General features: G+C 43.7%; 1 protein-coding gene across 5 annotated transcripts in view; it reads right to left on the bottom strand.

Annotated features, from left to right (window-relative positions):
* The window catches only part of SEMA6C (semaphorin 6C), a 167,676-nt gene extending 153,644 nt beyond the window's left edge, over positions 1-14,032 (bottom strand). For 2 of the 5 annotated variants that reach the window (XM_077259674.1, XM_077259683.1), the window contains exon 1: positions 11,283-11,500. The gene's annotated coding sequence lies outside the window, so the exon portion shown is untranslated. Of the gene's footprint in view, positions 1-11,282; positions 11,504-13,866 lie in introns of those variants that run through there. The other 3 variants (XM_077259649.1, XM_077259700.1, XM_077259663.1) reach the window with 3 other exon arrangements.
* Positions 14,033-17,776: the final 3,744 nt, after the last annotated feature.

The raw sequence follows: 17,776 nt of genomic DNA, 5'->3' as shown, positions 1-17,776 counted from the left end.
GTACAAGAATATAACTGCTACAATACTGCCCCTATGTACAAGAATATAACTACTATAATACTACTCCCTATGTACAAGAATATAACTACTATAACACTGCTCCTATGTACAAGAATATAACTACTATAATGCTGCTCCTATCTACAAGAATATAACTACTATAATACTGCCCCTATGTACAAGAATATAACTACTATAATACTGCCCCCTATGTACAAGAATAGAACTAATATAATACTGCCCCTATGTACAAGAATATAGCTACCATAATACTGTTCCTATGTACAAGAATATAACTACTATAATACTGCTCCTATGTACAAGAATGTAACTACTTTTATACTGCCCCTATGTACAAGAATATAACTACTACAATACTGCTCCTATGTACAAGAATATAACTACTATAATACTGCCCCTATATACAAGAATGTAACCACTATAATACTACCTCCTATGTACAAGAATATAACTACTATAATACTGCTCCTATGTACAAGAATGTAACTACTATAATACTGCTCCCTATGTACAAGAATATAACTACTATAATACTGCCCCATGTACAAGAATATAACTGCTATAATACTGCCCCTATGAACAAGAATATAACTGCTACAATACTGCTCCTATGTACAAGAATATAACTGCTACAATACTGCCCCTATGTACAAGAATATAACTGCTATAATACTGCCCCTATGTACAAGAATATAACTACTATAATACTACTCCCTATGTACAAGAATATAACTACTATAACACTGCTCCTATGTACAAGAATATAACTACTATAATGCTGCTCCTATCTACAAGAATATAACTACTATAATACTGCCCCTATGTACAAGAATATAACTACTCTAATACTGCCCCTATGTACAAGAATATAACTACTATAATACTGCTCCTATGTACAAGAATATAACTACTATAATACTGCCCCTATGTAGAAGAATATAACTACATAATACTGCTCCCTATGTACAAGAATATAACTACTATAAGGCTATGTGCACACGTTGCAGATTCTCTGCGGATCCGCATCGTTTTTTGGGGTGCAGAAACGCTGCAGATCCGCAATTGATTTACAGTACAATGTAAATCAATGAGAAAAAAAAAGCTGTGCACACGTTGCGGAAAATCCGCTGCGGATTAAAAGAAGTAGCATGTCACTTCTTTTTTGAGAATCTGCAACGTTTTTGTACCCATTCCATTATAGAAATCCGCAGGGGTAAAAAACGCAGCAAATCCGCAAAAAAACACACAGCAAAAACGCACAAAAAACACTGCGGATCCGCTCAAAAAACGCAACAAATCTGCAGCTGCGTTTTCTGCCAGGAGAGGCAGAATCCGCACCAGAAATTCCTAAGGCTAATCCGCAACGTGTGCACATAGCCTAATACTGCCCCTATGTACAAGAATATAACTACTATAATACTGCCCCCTATGTACAAGAATATAACTACTATAATACTGCCCCCTATGTACAAGAATATAACCAATATAATACTGCCCCTATGTACAAGAATATAACTACTATAATACTGCTCCTATCTACAAGAATATAACTAGTATAATACTGCCTCCTATGTACAAGAATATAACTACTATAATACTGCCCCTATGTAGAAGAATATAACTACTATAATACTGCCCCTATGTACAAGAATATACCTACTATAATAATGCCCTTTAGTACAAGAATATACCTACTATAATACTGCCCCTATGTACAAGAATATAACTCCGATAATACTGCTCCCTATGTACAAGAATATAACTACTATAATACTGCTCCTATGTGCAAGACTATAACTACTATTATACAGCCCCCTATGTACAAGAATATAACTACTATAATACTGATCCTATGTACAAGACTATAACTACTATTATACAGCCCCCTATGTACAAGAATATAACTACTATAATACTGCCCCTATGTACAAGAATATAACTACTATAATACTGCCCCTATGTTCAAGAATATAACTACTATAATACTGCCCCTATGTTCAAGAATATAACTACTATAATACTGCTTCTATGTACAAGAATATAACTACTATAATACTGCTCCCAGTGTACAAGAATATAACTACTATAATACTGCCCCCTATGTACAAGAATATAACTACTATAATACTGCCTCCTATGTACAAGAATATAACTACTATAATACTGCACCTATGTACAAGAATATAACTACTATAATACTGCTCCTATGTACAAGAATATAACTACTATAATACTGCCCCTATGTAGAAGAATATAACTACTATAATACTGCCCCCTATGTACAAGAATATAACTACTATAATACTGCCCCTATGTACACGAATATAACTACTATAATACTGATCCTATCTACAAGAATATAACTACTATAATACTGCCTCCTATGTACAAGAATATAACTACTATAATACTGCCCCTATGTAGAAGAATATAACTACTATAATACTGCCCCTATGTACAAGAATATACCTACTATAATAATGCCCTTTAGTACAAGAATATACCTACTATAATACTGCCCCTATGTACAAGAATATAACTCCGATAATACTGTTCCCTATGTACAAGAATATAACTACTATAATACTGCTCCTATGTGCAAGAATATAACTCCCATAATACTGCTCCCTATGTACAAGAATATAACTACTATAATACTGCCCCTATGTTCAAGAATATAACTACTATAATACTGCCCCTATGTTCAAGAATATAACTACTATAATACTGCTCCTATGTACAACAATATAACTACTATAATACTTCTCCCAGTGTACAAGAATATAACAACTATAATACTGCCCCCTATGTACAAGAATATAACTACTATAATACTGCCCCTATGTACAAGAATATAACTACTATAATACTGCCCCTATGTACAAGAATATAACTCCGATAATACTGCTCCCTATGTACAAGAATATAACTACTATAATACTGCCCCCTATGTACAAGAATATAACTACTATAATACTGCCTATGTACAAGAATATAACTACTATAATACTGCCCCTATGTTCAAGAATATAACAACTATAATACTGCTCCTATGTACAAGAATATAACTACTATAATACTGCCCCTATGTACAAGAATATAACTACTATAATACTGCCCCTATGTACAAGAATATAACTCCGATAATACTGCTCCCTATGTACAAGAATATAACTACTATAATACTGCTCCTATGTACAAGAATATAACTACTATAATACTGCTCCTATTGGAGAATGGTAGTATCGGTGCAGCGAGTGCTAGGTATATTCCTGCTCGGTACTGTGGCCTCTGGCAGCTCGCTGATGAGAAGTTGGTACTGAATATATGGAAACGTTGCGCTTTGTCTCCGCCGCTCAGTGTGCGATCATTTAACATGCATCTTCCCTTCTCCGTTCCCTGCTCCGCTAATGCTTTCTGACAGACTGTAAATTGCCCTAATTCTGTGGCAAAAATACAGAGTTGAGGTAGAGGTAATCCGGCATGCGAGGAGTTACATCAAGGATAGTCTGACACGATGGGAGCCGTAGTCCTAACACTGAGGGCTCAGATTTCCCGCCTTTACCTTGACACTATAAGCTTCGATTGTCAGCTCTTGTGCACAGAATTTCACTTGCGCGCTGAATTGATTGCCAGCTCTTGGGGGCAGAGGGTATTTTTGGCCATGAAGGCAGTAAGCGGTTAATACAAGGGTTCGGAGCAGGGCATAGTAATGAGATGATTGCAGCAAGGGGTGGCAGGTAAATGGCATCTCTCCAGGCACAAGGAGGGGCGCCGCAGCACACACTCCGCACACTTCCCTATTCTGCATTACACACACCTCTGGGAGACACAAAACTCCTTGTCCAAGCTCCGAGCGCGGTTTCGACAGCCATTGTTTCGACTCTTGGCAGCCTGACAGCGCCGGATTCGTGTCGGGAGAAGAAAGAGACGCAAGGGGGTTAATTCCGAGAACAGGGGCTTCTAGATACGAAGGAAGGGTTCACAGCAGGTCCAATGCTCTGCACTCAGGGCCCGGATACCTCGCTCTCACAGAGACCCCCCAATACTGGCCCCTCGGCACTGACAGCTATAACAATGGCAGGGATACAGAACGTTACGTCTCCAATCTCCCAGCTGTTCCTGCAAGTCCTCGCCTGTTTTCTGGAGCGGATCTATAGGCCGTATCATAAAGTGCCGCAAAGTCGGTTTTCAACCGTTCACTTCGACCGGTAAAAACAAAACAAGATTGTATGGTACCTTCACTCCGCCATATGGTGTACTGCCACATACAGCACAAATAACCCTGCCATACAGTGTCAGTGCCCATATAACAATGCCATATTTTGGCTAATACCTATGATATACTGCGCTGTCACCACCTTACCCTGAAAACCCCCGAACAGTACAGTAATTACCACCATACAGTGCGCACATAATACCAACATACTGTCAGGAAATAATACTGCCACACACTGACCAATAACAAGGCCGTACAGTGCGGTAATAAACACTATCTGTGCGGAAAATAATACCACCATACACTACTAATCCACAGAGTGCCCAAGTAGTAGTGCCACACCATGCCTACATAAGTACCACCATACTCTACTAATCTGCAGAGTGCCCAAGTAGTAGTGCCACACCATGCCTACATAAGTCCCACCATACTCTACTAATCCGCAGAGTGCCCAAGTAGTAGTGCCACACCATGCCTACATACGTACCACCATAGAGTGCTGAAGGGATACCAACATACAGTCACAACGTAACAGCGACCACTGGGAGCCCCACTGACCACATGTGCACTACGGAGGAGACGGGCCATCTGGGAGTTTGCATGGTATACAATGCAGGTGTCACACACATACTGCTCCTCATGGTATACACAGAACAAAGTGTGCACATAATGCTCCGCATGGTGTATACTGCACATATCGTACACATAATGCTCTACATGGTACATACAGTTCATTGCGAAAGTATTCGGCCCCCTGGAACTTTTCAACCTTTTCCCACATATCGTGCTTCAAACATAAAGATACCAAATGTAAATTTTTGGTGAAGAATCAACAACAAATTCAACACAATTGTGAAGTTGAACGAAATTTATTGCTTATTTTACATTTTTGTGGAAATTCAAAAACTGAAATGTGGGGCGTGCAATATTATACAGTCCCTTTACTTTCAGTGCAGGAAACTCACTCCAGAAGTTAATCGTGGATCTCTGAGGGTATGTGTCCACGTTCAGGATGGCCGGCGCTTTAGACGGAGCGGAAAACTCGCTCCACCCAAAGCGTCGCCCCCTTCTGTAGACGCGATGATTCTGGATGTGTTCATTGCACACATCCGGAATCATTGCACCCCACACATAGGGCCCTGTGTTTTACCTTGCGGAGGCGCAGCGGCGCCGCAAGGTAAACGGACATGCTGCGTTCTAAAAAGACGCGCCGCATGTCCAGAAAAGCAGGGCTGCCGGGTGCGTGTTCACCCTGAACACACCATCCCCACTGTCAAACATGGTGGTGGCGGCATCATGGTTTGGGCCTGCTTTTCTTCATCAGGGACGGGGAAGATGGTTAAAATTGATGGGAAGATGGATGGAGCCAAATACAGGACCATTCTTGAAGAAAACCTATTGGAGTCTGCAAAAGACCTGAGACTGGGATGGATATTTGTCTTCCAACAAGACAATGATCCCAAACATAAAGCAAAATCTACAATGGAACGGTTCACAAATAAACGTATCCAGGTGTTAGAATGGCCAAGTCAAAGTCCAGACCTCAATCCAATCGAGAACCTGTGGAAAGAGCTGAAAACTGCTGTTCACAAACGATCTCCATCAAACCTCACTGAGCTCGAGCTGTTTGCTGAGGAAGAATGGGCAAGAATTTCAGTCTCTCGATGTACAAAACTGATAGAGACATACCCCAAGCGACTTGCAGCTGTAATCGCAGAAAAAGGTGGCGCAACAAAGTATTAAGTTAAAGGGGCCGAATAATATTGCACGCCCCACTTTTCAGTTTTTGAATTTCCTCAAAAATGTAAAATAACCAATAAATTTCGTTCAACTTCACAATTGTGTTCCACTTGTTGTTGATTCTTCACCAAAAATTTACATTTGGTATCTTTATGTTTGAAGCATGATATGTGGGAAAAGGTTGAAAAGTTCCAGGGGGCCGAATACTTTCGCAAGGCACTGTACTGCACGTATCGTACACATAATGCTCTGCATGGTATATACTGCACATATCATATACATAATGCTCTGCATGGTATATACTGCACATATCATATACATAATGCTCTGCATGGTATATACTGCACATATCATATACATAATGCTCTGCATGGTATATACTGCACATATCATATACATAATGCTCTGCATGGTATATACTGCACATATCATATACATAATGCTCTGCATGGTATATACTGCACGTATCGTATACATAATGCTCTGCATGGTATATACTGAACATATGGTACACATAAGGCTCTGCATGATATACACTGCACGTATCGTATACATAATGCTCTGCATGACTAATTCTGCATGTATCGTACACATATTGCTCTGCATGATATATACTGCACGTATCGTACACATAAGGCTCTGCATGGTATATACTGCACATATCGTACACATAAGGCTCTGCATGATATACACTGCACGTATCATATACATAATGCTCTGCATGGTATATACTGAACATATAGTTCACTTAACGCTCTGCATGACTAATTCTGCATGTATCGTACACATATTGCTCTGCATGATATATACTGCACGTATCGTACACATAATGCTCTGCATGGTATATACTGCACATATCGTACACATAAGGCTCTGCATGGTATATACTGCACATATCGTACACATAAGGCTCTGCATGGTATATACTGCACATATCGTACACATAAGGCTCTGCATGATATATACTGCACATATCGTACACATAAGGCTCTGCATGATATATACTGCACGTATCGTACACATAATGCTCTGCATGGTATATACTGCACATATCGTACACATAAGGCTCTGCATGATATATACTGCACGTATCATTTACATAATGCTCTGCATGGTATATACTGCACATATCGTACACATAATGCTCTGCATGGTATATACTGAACATATAGTTCACTTAACGCTCTGCATGACTAATTCTGCATGTATCGTACACATAAGGCTCTGCATGATATATACTGCACATATCGTACACATAAGGCTCTGCATGGTATATACTGCACATATCGTACACATAAGGCTCTGCATGGTATATACTGCACATATCGTACACATATTGCTCTGCATGGTATATACTGCACATATCGTACACATAAGGCTCTGCATGGTATATACTGCACATATCGTACACATAAGGCTCTGCATGGTATATACTGCACATATCGTACACATAATGCTCTGCATGGTATACACTGCACGTATCATATACATAATGCTCTGCATGATATATACTGAACATATAGTTCACTTAACGCTCTGCATGGCTTATTCTGCATGTATCGTACACATAAGGTTCTGCATGGTATATGCTGCACATATCAAACACATATTGCTCTGCATGATATATACTGCACATGTCGTACATGTATTGCTCTGCATGGCTAATACTGCACATATCATACACATATTGCTCTGCATGATATATACTGCAAATATCATACACATATTGCTCTGCATGATATATACTGCAAATATCATACACATATTGCTCTGCATGATATATACTGCACATATCATACACATATTGCTCTGCATGGCTAATACTGCACATATCATACACATATTGCTCTGCATGATATATACTGCACATATCATACACATATTGCTCTGCATGATATATACTGCACATGTCGTACATGTATTGCTCTGCACGGCTAATTCTGCACATATCATACACATATTGCTCTGCATGATATATACTGCACATGTCGGACATGTATTGCTCTGCACGGCTAATTCTGCATGTATCGTACACATATTGCTCTGCATGATATATACTGCACATATCATACACATATTGCTCTGCATGGCATATACTGCACGTTTGGCACATTGCTCTGCTGTTGTGCAGGGTCGGGGCAGCTGAAGGGTTAATTGCTCCCAGTCCTGATCCCAGTGTGGAGATTTCCAGTCCTGTGAGCTCCCAGCAGAGGATGGTGTGCCCAGGAGCAGATCCATCAGTCACAGCTGGAGAGGCCTCTGCTTAACTCCTCACCTGCTGGAGCAGGGTTAATGCTGTACTTCCCTGTGATGAGGAGGGAGCGGAGAGTCCGGTCTGGGTGTATGTGCCCAAGTATGGCTGCACACAGAAATATACAACTATGTGTGTATATCTGATTGCTGCTTCACTTGTGCTTGTGTCTATGACTGTGTGTACGTTTGTATCTGGAGGGGGTGCGGGATATGGGTGTTCACACTTTGTGCACGTATCACTATGTGTATCAGCATGGATCTGTGTGTATGTATGAATATACAAATCTCTGCAGTGTGAGCACCTGCCTGCGGGAGCTTATGTATGGAACTTTCTCTGTGCTTGTTTCTGTAGTTGTGTATTTGGTTTTGTGAATGTGTTTGTATCTTAATGTATTTTTGTGTGTAAACAAATATATATTAGAGTGTCTGTTCTGTATGCATGTGTAGAACTGTGCGCACATATACCATTTTGTATATGTGTGTATTTTTTTTATCGTGTGTGCACGGGCACAAATATGGACAACATATAGATGTGTTATGTATACAAGTGTATACCGCACAACTGAAAATACACATATGTATACCGCACAGCATATATGCTGAGCACATACACATCTATAGCTGGTCCGTGTATTTAAGTGTATAGCACACATCGGTAATGTCAGGTATATACAACACATACACATCTATAGGTGGTCCGTGTATATAAGTGTATAGCACACATCAGTATTGTCAGGTATCTATAGGTATCCGTGTATATAACTGTATAGCACACAACGGTACTGTCAGGTATATGTGACACACACATCTATAGGTGGTCCGTGTATATAAGTGTATAGCACACATCAGTATTGTCAGGTATCTATAGGTGTCCGTGTATATAACTGTATAGCACACAACGGTACTGTCAGGTATATGTGACACACACATCTATAGGTGGTCCGTGTATATAAGTGTTTAGCACACATCGGTACTGTCAGGTATATGTGACACACACACACATCTATAGGTGGTCCATGTATATAAGTGTATAGCACACATCAGTACTGTCAGGTGTATGTGACACACACACACACACATCTATAGGTGGTCCGTGTATATAACTGTATAGCACACATCAGTACTGTCAGGTATATGTGACACACACACACATCTATAGGTGGTCCATGTATATAAGTGTATAGCACACATCAGTACTGTCAGGTATATGTGACACACACACACACATCTATAGGTGGTCCGTGTATATAACTGTATAGCACAGATCAGTACTGTCAGGTATATGTGACACACACATCTATAGGTGGTCAGTGTATATAACTGTATAGCACACATCAGTACTGTCAGGTATATGTGACACACACACACATCTATAGGTGGTCCATGTATATAACTGTTAAGCACACATCGGTACTGTCAGGTATATGTGACACACACACATCTATAGGTGGTCCGTGTATATAAGTGTTTAGCACACATCGGTACTGTCAGGTATATGTGACACACACATCTATAGGTGGTCCGTGTATATAACTGTATAGCACACATCAGTACTGTCAGGTATATGTGACACACACACACATCTATAGGTGGTCCGTGTATATAACTGTATAGCACACATCAGTACTGTCAGGTATATGTGACACACACATCTATAGGTGGTCCATGTATAAGTGTATAGCACACATCAGTACTGTCAGGTATATGTGACACACACACACACACACACACACACACACATCTATAGGTGGTCCGTGTATATAACTGTATAGCACACATCAGTACTGTCAGGTATATGTGACACACACATCTATAGGTGGTCAGTGTATATAACGGTATAGCACACATCAGTACTGTCAGGTATATGTGACACACACACATCTATAGGTGGTCCATGTATATAACTGTATAGCACACATCGGTACTGTCAGGTATATGTGACACACACACATCTATAGGTGGTCCGTGTATATAAGTGTATAGCACACATCGGTACTGTCAGGTATATGTGACACACACATCTATGGGTGGTCCGTGTATATAAGTGTATAGCACACATCAGTATTGTCAGGTGTATGTGACACACACACATCTATAGGTGGTCCGTGTATATAAGTGTATAGCACACATCGGTACTGTCAGGTATATGTGACACACACATCTATAGGTGGTCCGTGTATATAACTGTATAGCACACATCAGTACTGTCAGGTATATGTGACACACACACATACATCTATAGGTGGTCCGTGTATATAACTGTATAGCACACATCAGTACTGTCAGGTATATGTGACACAAACACACGCACATCTATAGGTGGTCCGTGCATATAACTGTATAGCACACATCAGTACTGTCAGGTATATGTGACACATCTATAGGTGGTCCGTGTATATAACAGGTATATGTGACACATCTATAGGTGGTCCGTGTATATAACAGGTATATGTGACACACATCTATAGGTGGTCCGTGTATTTAAGTGTATAGCACACATCGGTACTGTCAGGTATATGTGACACACACACACACATCTATAGGTGTCCGTGTATATAAGTGTATAGCACACATCAGCACTGTCAGGTATATGTGACACACATCTATAGGTGGTCCGTGTATATAACTGTATAGCACACATCGGTACTGTCAGGTATATGGGACACATACATCTATAGGTGGTCCGTGTATATAAGTGTATAGCACACATCGGTACTGTCAGGTGTATATAGGACACACATCTATAGGTGGTCCGTGTATATAACTGTATACAGAAGTCCTGATTACGGAGTCGCTGACAGCGGGGAAGGGGGGGTGACCTGCGAATAACGTTGTCCCACCAGTCAAGAAGCCAGATAATTACTGCCCCCAACCCTCCTCCTGGCTGGGACCACCACGTCTCCCCATTACAACTTCCACCGAGCACTGCGATCCCTGACCTGCGGAGCTGGCGATCGTCTGCCCGCTGACAGCTGCCATCCCAGTGGATCTCCAAAGTGGAAGGAGACAATGGGCCAGGAATAAGGAGAAGAGCGGGGACGGGTCTTACCTTGCAGGGTGATGAAGAGGTCACTTTCCTTCTTTTTTGAGGGTCGTTTCTGAAAACAATGGGTTGTCAGAGGGTTTGAGGGTCCGGGGAGGAGGGTGGGGGTGGCACATGCCCCGGATTCCTGGGCAGGGGTGGTATAATTCCTTGTGGTGTGAAGGTTGCTCCTTTTCTCCAAACTGAAGGCAGAGAAAAACAAAACTACTGCATGCCAGAATCTCGTAATCCCCCGACAGCCCCCGATCACTCCCTGCTGCTGACGACCAATGGCCAGCCACTGCCTGCCCACCCCTGGCTGCACACTCCTCCTCCATCACCGCCCAGACCTGCTGTCATCTGTCACTGCCAGCTTCTGCAGCACGCCACGGGTTAATGTCTGGAGAGGGGCGGCTTCACAGCTGAGGGGCTGTCACAGTGGGTCTGTTGTCACAGTGGGTCTGCCATGGTGGGTCAGTTACAGTGGGTCTGTCACAGTGGGTCAGTCAGAGTGGGTCTGTTGTCACAGTGGGTCTGTCACGGTGGGTCAGTTACAGTGGGTCAGTTACAGTGGGTCTGTCACAGTAGGTCTGTTACAGTGGGTCAGTTACAGTGGGTCAGTTACAGTGGGTCTGTCACAGTAGGTCTGTTACAGTGGGTCTATCACAGTGGGTCAGTCACAGTGGGTCTGTAACGGTGGGTCAGTTACAGTTGGTCTGTCACAGTGGGTCTGTCACAGTAGGTCTGTTACAGTGGGTCAGTTACAGTGGGTCAGTTACAGTGGGTCTGTCACAGTAGGTCTGTTACAGTGGGTCTATCACAGTGGGTCAGTCACAGTGGGTCTGTCACAGTAGGTCAGTTACAGTGGGTCAGTCACAGTAGGTCAGTTACAGTGGGTCTATCACAGTGGGTCTGTCACAGTGGGTCTGTCACAGTGGGTCTGTCACAGTGGGTCTGTCACAGTGGATCTGTTACAGTTGGTCTGTCATAGTGGGTCAGTCACAGTGGGTCAGTCACAGTGGGTCAGTCACAGTTGGTCAGTTACAGTTGGTCTGTCACAGTTGGTCAGTTACAGTTGGTCAGTTACAGTTGGTCTGTCACAGTGGGTCAGTGACAGTGGGTCAGTCACAGTGGGTCTGTCACAGTGGGTCAGCCACAGTGGGTCTGTCACAGTGGGTCAGCCACAGTGGGTCTGTCACAGTGGATCAGTTACAGTTGGTCTGTCACAGTGGGTCTGTCACAGTGGGTCTGTCACAGTGGGTCTGTCACAGTGGGTCTATCACAGTGGATCTGTTACAGTTGGTCTGTCATAGTGGGTCAGTCACAGTGGGTCAGTCACAGTGGGTCAGTCACAGTGGGTCAGTCACAGTGGGTCAGTCACAGTGGGTCAGTTACAGTTGGTCTGTCACAGTTGGTCAGTTACAGTTGGTCTGTCACAGTGGGTCAGTCACAGTGGGTCAGTCACAGTGGGTCTGTCACAGTGGATCAGTTACAGTTGGTCTGTCACAGTGGGTCTGTCACAGTGGGTCAGTCACAGTGGGTCAGTCACAGTGGGTCTGTTACAGTTGGTCTGTCACAGTGGGTCAGTCACAGTGGGTCAGTCACGGTGGGTCAGTCACGGTGGGTCAGTCACAGTAGGTCAGTTACAGTGGGTCTATCACAGTGGGTCTGTCACAGTGGGTCTGTCACAGTGGGTCTGTCACAGTGGGTCTATCACAGTGGGTCTATCACAGTGGATCTGTTACAGTTGGTCTGTCATAGTGGGTCAGTCACAGTGGGTCAGTCACAGTGGGTCAGTTGCAGTTGGTCAGTTACAGTTGGTCTGTCACAGTTGGTCAGTTACAGTTGGTCTGTCACAGTGGGTCAGTCACAGTGGGTCTGTCACAGTAGGTCAGTTACAGTTGGTCTGTCACAGTCGGTCAGTCACAGTGGGTGAGTTACAGTTGGTCAGTCACAGTGGATCAGTTACAGTTGGTCTGTCATAGTGGGTCAGTCACAGTAGGTCAGTTAGAGTTGGTCTGTCACAGTGGGTCAGTGACAGTGGGTCAGTCACAGTGGGTCTGTCACAGTGGGTCAGTCACAGTGGGTCAGTTGCAGTTGGTCAGTTGCAGTTGGTCAGTTACAGTTGGTCTGTCACAGTTGGTCAGTTACAGTTGGTCTGTCACAGTCGGTCAGTCACAGTGGGTCAGTCACAGTGGGTCTGTCACAGTAGGTCAGTTACAGTTGGTCTGTCACAGTCGGTCAGTCACAGTGGGTGAGTTACAGTTGGTCAGTCACAGTGGATCAGTTACAGTTGGTCTGTCATAGTGGGTCAGTCACAGTAGGTCAGTTAGAGTTGGTCTGTCACAGTGGGTCAGTGACAGTGGGTCAGTCACAGTGGGTCTGTCACAGTGGGTCAGTCACAGTGGGTCAGCCACAGTGGGTCTGTCACAGTGGGTCAGTCACAGTGGGTCAGCCACAGTGGGTCTGTCACAGTGGGTCAGCCACAGTGGGTCTGTCACAGTGGGTCAGTCACAGTGGGTCAGTCACAGTGGGTCTGTCACAGTGGGTCAGTCACAGTGGGTTAGTCTGGGTTGTGGAGAGCTGTTTGCTGTCAGTGAATTGTACATACCTGATATTTCTCACAGAAGAGGAATCGTTACAATGTGTCAGTCTGGCATACACAGACCCGGGTCAGGTCAGTCTGGGGTCCTCCAGTTTAGGATAATCAGATGACATCAGGGTCCTCCTAGTGTGGACGATGGTTATAAAAAGCGTCTCTCTCTGGAGGACACGTCCACACACAGGGCAATGATATCTACATGTAATACCTCACTGCTCCAGCGGTGTCGCTGTGGGCAAACTGTACAATTACTGTGACACAGATCACAGCCGATCACTCACTGCGGATTGGAGGAAACTTGGGGTCAAGGGGCTTTTCTACCAAGTAGGTTATCCAACAAGCAAAATTCCTTTAAAGGGGTATTCCAACCACAGACAAAGAGGGAATAGTCCGTCCCTGGTTCACGATAAATAGCCACATACTGAACGTTCAGGGAAATTAGACTGTGCCCATGTGTCCGCCATAGAGTGTAGTTAAAGGGATGCTCCGTTTTGGACACTTCCATCTTGTTAGACAAGCCCTGATCTCTATTCAGCGGTGGTTAAATCTGGTGACTGTTTTCTCAACAGCGCCACCACAGGGGAAATTAAGTATTACACCTCATAAATTCACTGGGCAAGACGAGACTTCCAGAAACTAGTCCCGGCATTTGGGTCAGCCTGACCTCTAGGAACACACGTGGCACGGTGGCAGTGATTATAGTCACCCTGTGAGGCTGCACGTGCCTCCATCATACATAGTATGTGCCCGAACAGGTTCAGCAGAGCGGGTGCTGTCACCGCTGACTCCTCAGGATGTCACTAATCCTAATCCTCTGCCATCCAGCCCATCCTATAGTTCTGGGTACTGTCTCTTTAAAATATCACAGTTAAAGGGCCAGAACAAAACAAAAAAGCACATGGATGCCATGCAGCAATATGGTAGGACAGTGGCGTTGGTGGATCAGTCATCAGATGCACCAAGTATATCTGGGGCGAGAAGGGTTACCATTAGCTATGTATGCCCACGTCTGAGCAGCCAGGAGGTGAGGAGCTGCGGCACACGGACGGCTCTGGGCGCATTGTAGCTGCTAATGGGTGTAGGAAAGCAAAGCTCGGATCATGTCACAGTCACGGTGTCCTCTGTCTGCACCTCACCACTGGGCTCCGCTCACCTGCACATGATGGGCTTAGGTACACAGCTCAGCAGTCAGTATCACACACAGGATTAGATACACGGCTCAGCAGTCAGTATCACACATGATAGGATTAGATACACGGCTCAGCAGACAGTATCACACAGGATAGGATTAGATACACGGCTCAGCAGTCAGTATCACACACAGGATTAGATACACGGCTCAGCAGACAGTATCACAAAGGATAGGATTAGATACACAGCTCAGCAGCCAGTATCACACAGGATAGGGTTAGATACACGGCTCAGCAGTCAGTATCACACAGGATAGGATTAGATACACAGCTCAGCAGCCAGTATCACACAGGATAGGATTAGATACACGGCTCAGCAGACAGTATCACACAGGATAGGATTAGATACATGGCTCAGCAGACAGTATCACACAGGATAGGATTAGATACACGGCTCAGCAGCCAGTATCACCCAGGACAGGATTAGATACACGGCTCAGCAGACAGTATCACAGGATAGGATTAGCTACACAGCTCAACAGACAGTATCACACAGGATAGGATTAGATACATGGCTCAGCAGACAGTATCACACAGGATAGGATTAGATACACAGCTCAGCAGTCAGTATCACACAGGATAGGATTAGATACACAGCTCAGCAGCCAGTATCACACAGGATAGGATTAGATACATGGCTCAGCAGACAGTATCACACAGGATAGGATTAGATACACAGCTCAGCAGCCAGTATCACACAGGATAGGATTAGATACACAGCTCAGCAGACATTATCACACAGGATAGGATTAGATACACAGCTCAGCAGACATTATCACACAGGATAGGATTAGATACACGGCTCAGCAGACAGTATCACACAGGATAGGGTTAGATACACAGCTCAGCAGACAGTATCACAGAGGATAGGATTAGATACACGGCTCAGCAGACAGTATCACACAGGATAGGGTTAGATACACAGCTCAGCAGACAGTATCACACAGGATAGGATTAGATACACAGCTCAACAGACAGTATCACACAGGATAGGATTAGATACACAGCTCAGCAGACAGTATCACAGAGGATAGGATTAGATACACGGCTCAGCAGACAGTATCACACAGGATAGGGTTAGATACACAGCTCAGCAGACAGTATCACACAGGATAGGATTAGATACACAGCTCAACAGACAGTATCACACAGGATAGGATTAGATACACAGCTCAGCAGACAGTATCACACAGGATAGGATTAGATACACGGCTCAGCAGACAGTATCACACAGGATAGGATTAGATACACAGCTCAGCAGACAGTATCACACAGGATAGGATTAGATACACAGCTCAGCAGTCAGTATCACATAGGATAGGATTAGATACACAGCTCAGCAGACAGTATCACAGGATAGGATTAGATACACAGCTCAGCAGACAGTATCACAGGATAGGATTAGATACACAGCTCAGCAGACAGTATCACACAGGATAGGATTAGATACACGGCTCAGCAGTCAGTATCACACAGGAGAGGATTAGATACACAGCTCAGCAGACAGTATCACACAGGATAGGATTAGATACACGGCTCAGCAGTCAGTATCACACAGGACGGGATTAGATACACGGCTCAGCAGTCAGTATCACACAGGATAGGATTAGATACACGGCTCAGCAGTCAGTATCACACAGGATAGGATTAGATACACGGCTCAGCAGACAGTATGACACAGGATAGGATTAGATACATGGCTCAGCAGTCAGTATCACACAGGAGAGGATTAGATACACAGCTCAGCAGACAGTATCACACAGGATAGGATTAGATACACGGCTCAGCAGTCAGTATCACACAGGATTAGATACATGGCTCAGCAGTCAGTATCACACAGGATAGGATTAGATACACGGCTCAGCAGTCAGTATCACACAGGATGGGATTAGATACACAGCTCAGCAGTCAGTATCACACAGGATAGGATTAGATGCACGGCTCAGCAGTCAGTATCACACAGGATAGGATTAGATACACGGCTCAGCAGACAGTATGACACAGGATAGGATTAGATACACAGCTCAGCAGACAGTATCACACAGGATAGGATTAGATACACGGCTCAGCAGACAGTATCATACAGGATAGGATTAGATACACAGCTCAGCAGACAGTATCACACAGGATAGGATTAGATACGGCTCAGCAGACAGTATCACACAGGATAGGATTAGATACAGGACTCAGCAGACAGTATCACACACAGGATTAGATACAAGGCTCAGCAGACTGTATCACAGGATAGGATTAGATACACAGCTCAGCAGTCAGTATCACACAGGATAGGATTAGATACACAACTCAGCAGTCAGTATCACACAAAGGATTAGATACACGGCTCAGCAGACTATCACACAGGATAGGATTAGATACGGCTCAGCAGTCAGTATCACACAGGATACGATTAGATACAGGACTCAGCAGACAGTATCACACACAGGATTAGATACACTGCTCAGCAGACTGTATCACACAGGATAGGCTTAGATACACGGCTCAGCAGACAGTATCATACAGGATAGGATTAGATACACGGCTCAGCAGACAGTATCACACCCAGGATTAGACACACGGCTCAGCAGTCAGTATCACACAAGATAGGATTAGATACACAGCCCAGTATCACACACAGGATTAGATAGACAGCTCAGCAGTCAGTATCACACAGGGTAGGATTAGATACAAAGCTCAGCAGACAGTATCACACAGGATAGGCTTAGATACAC

This window comes from Ranitomeya variabilis, chromosome 1, assembly GCF_051348905.1.
Source record: "Ranitomeya variabilis isolate aRanVar5 chromosome 1, aRanVar5.hap1, whole genome shotgun sequence".
Taxonomy (NCBI): Eukaryota; Metazoa; Chordata; class Amphibia; order Anura; family Dendrobatidae; genus Ranitomeya; species Ranitomeya variabilis.
Note: the sequence above shows the minus strand (reverse complement) of the source record. Positions and strands in the feature narration are given on the sequence as shown.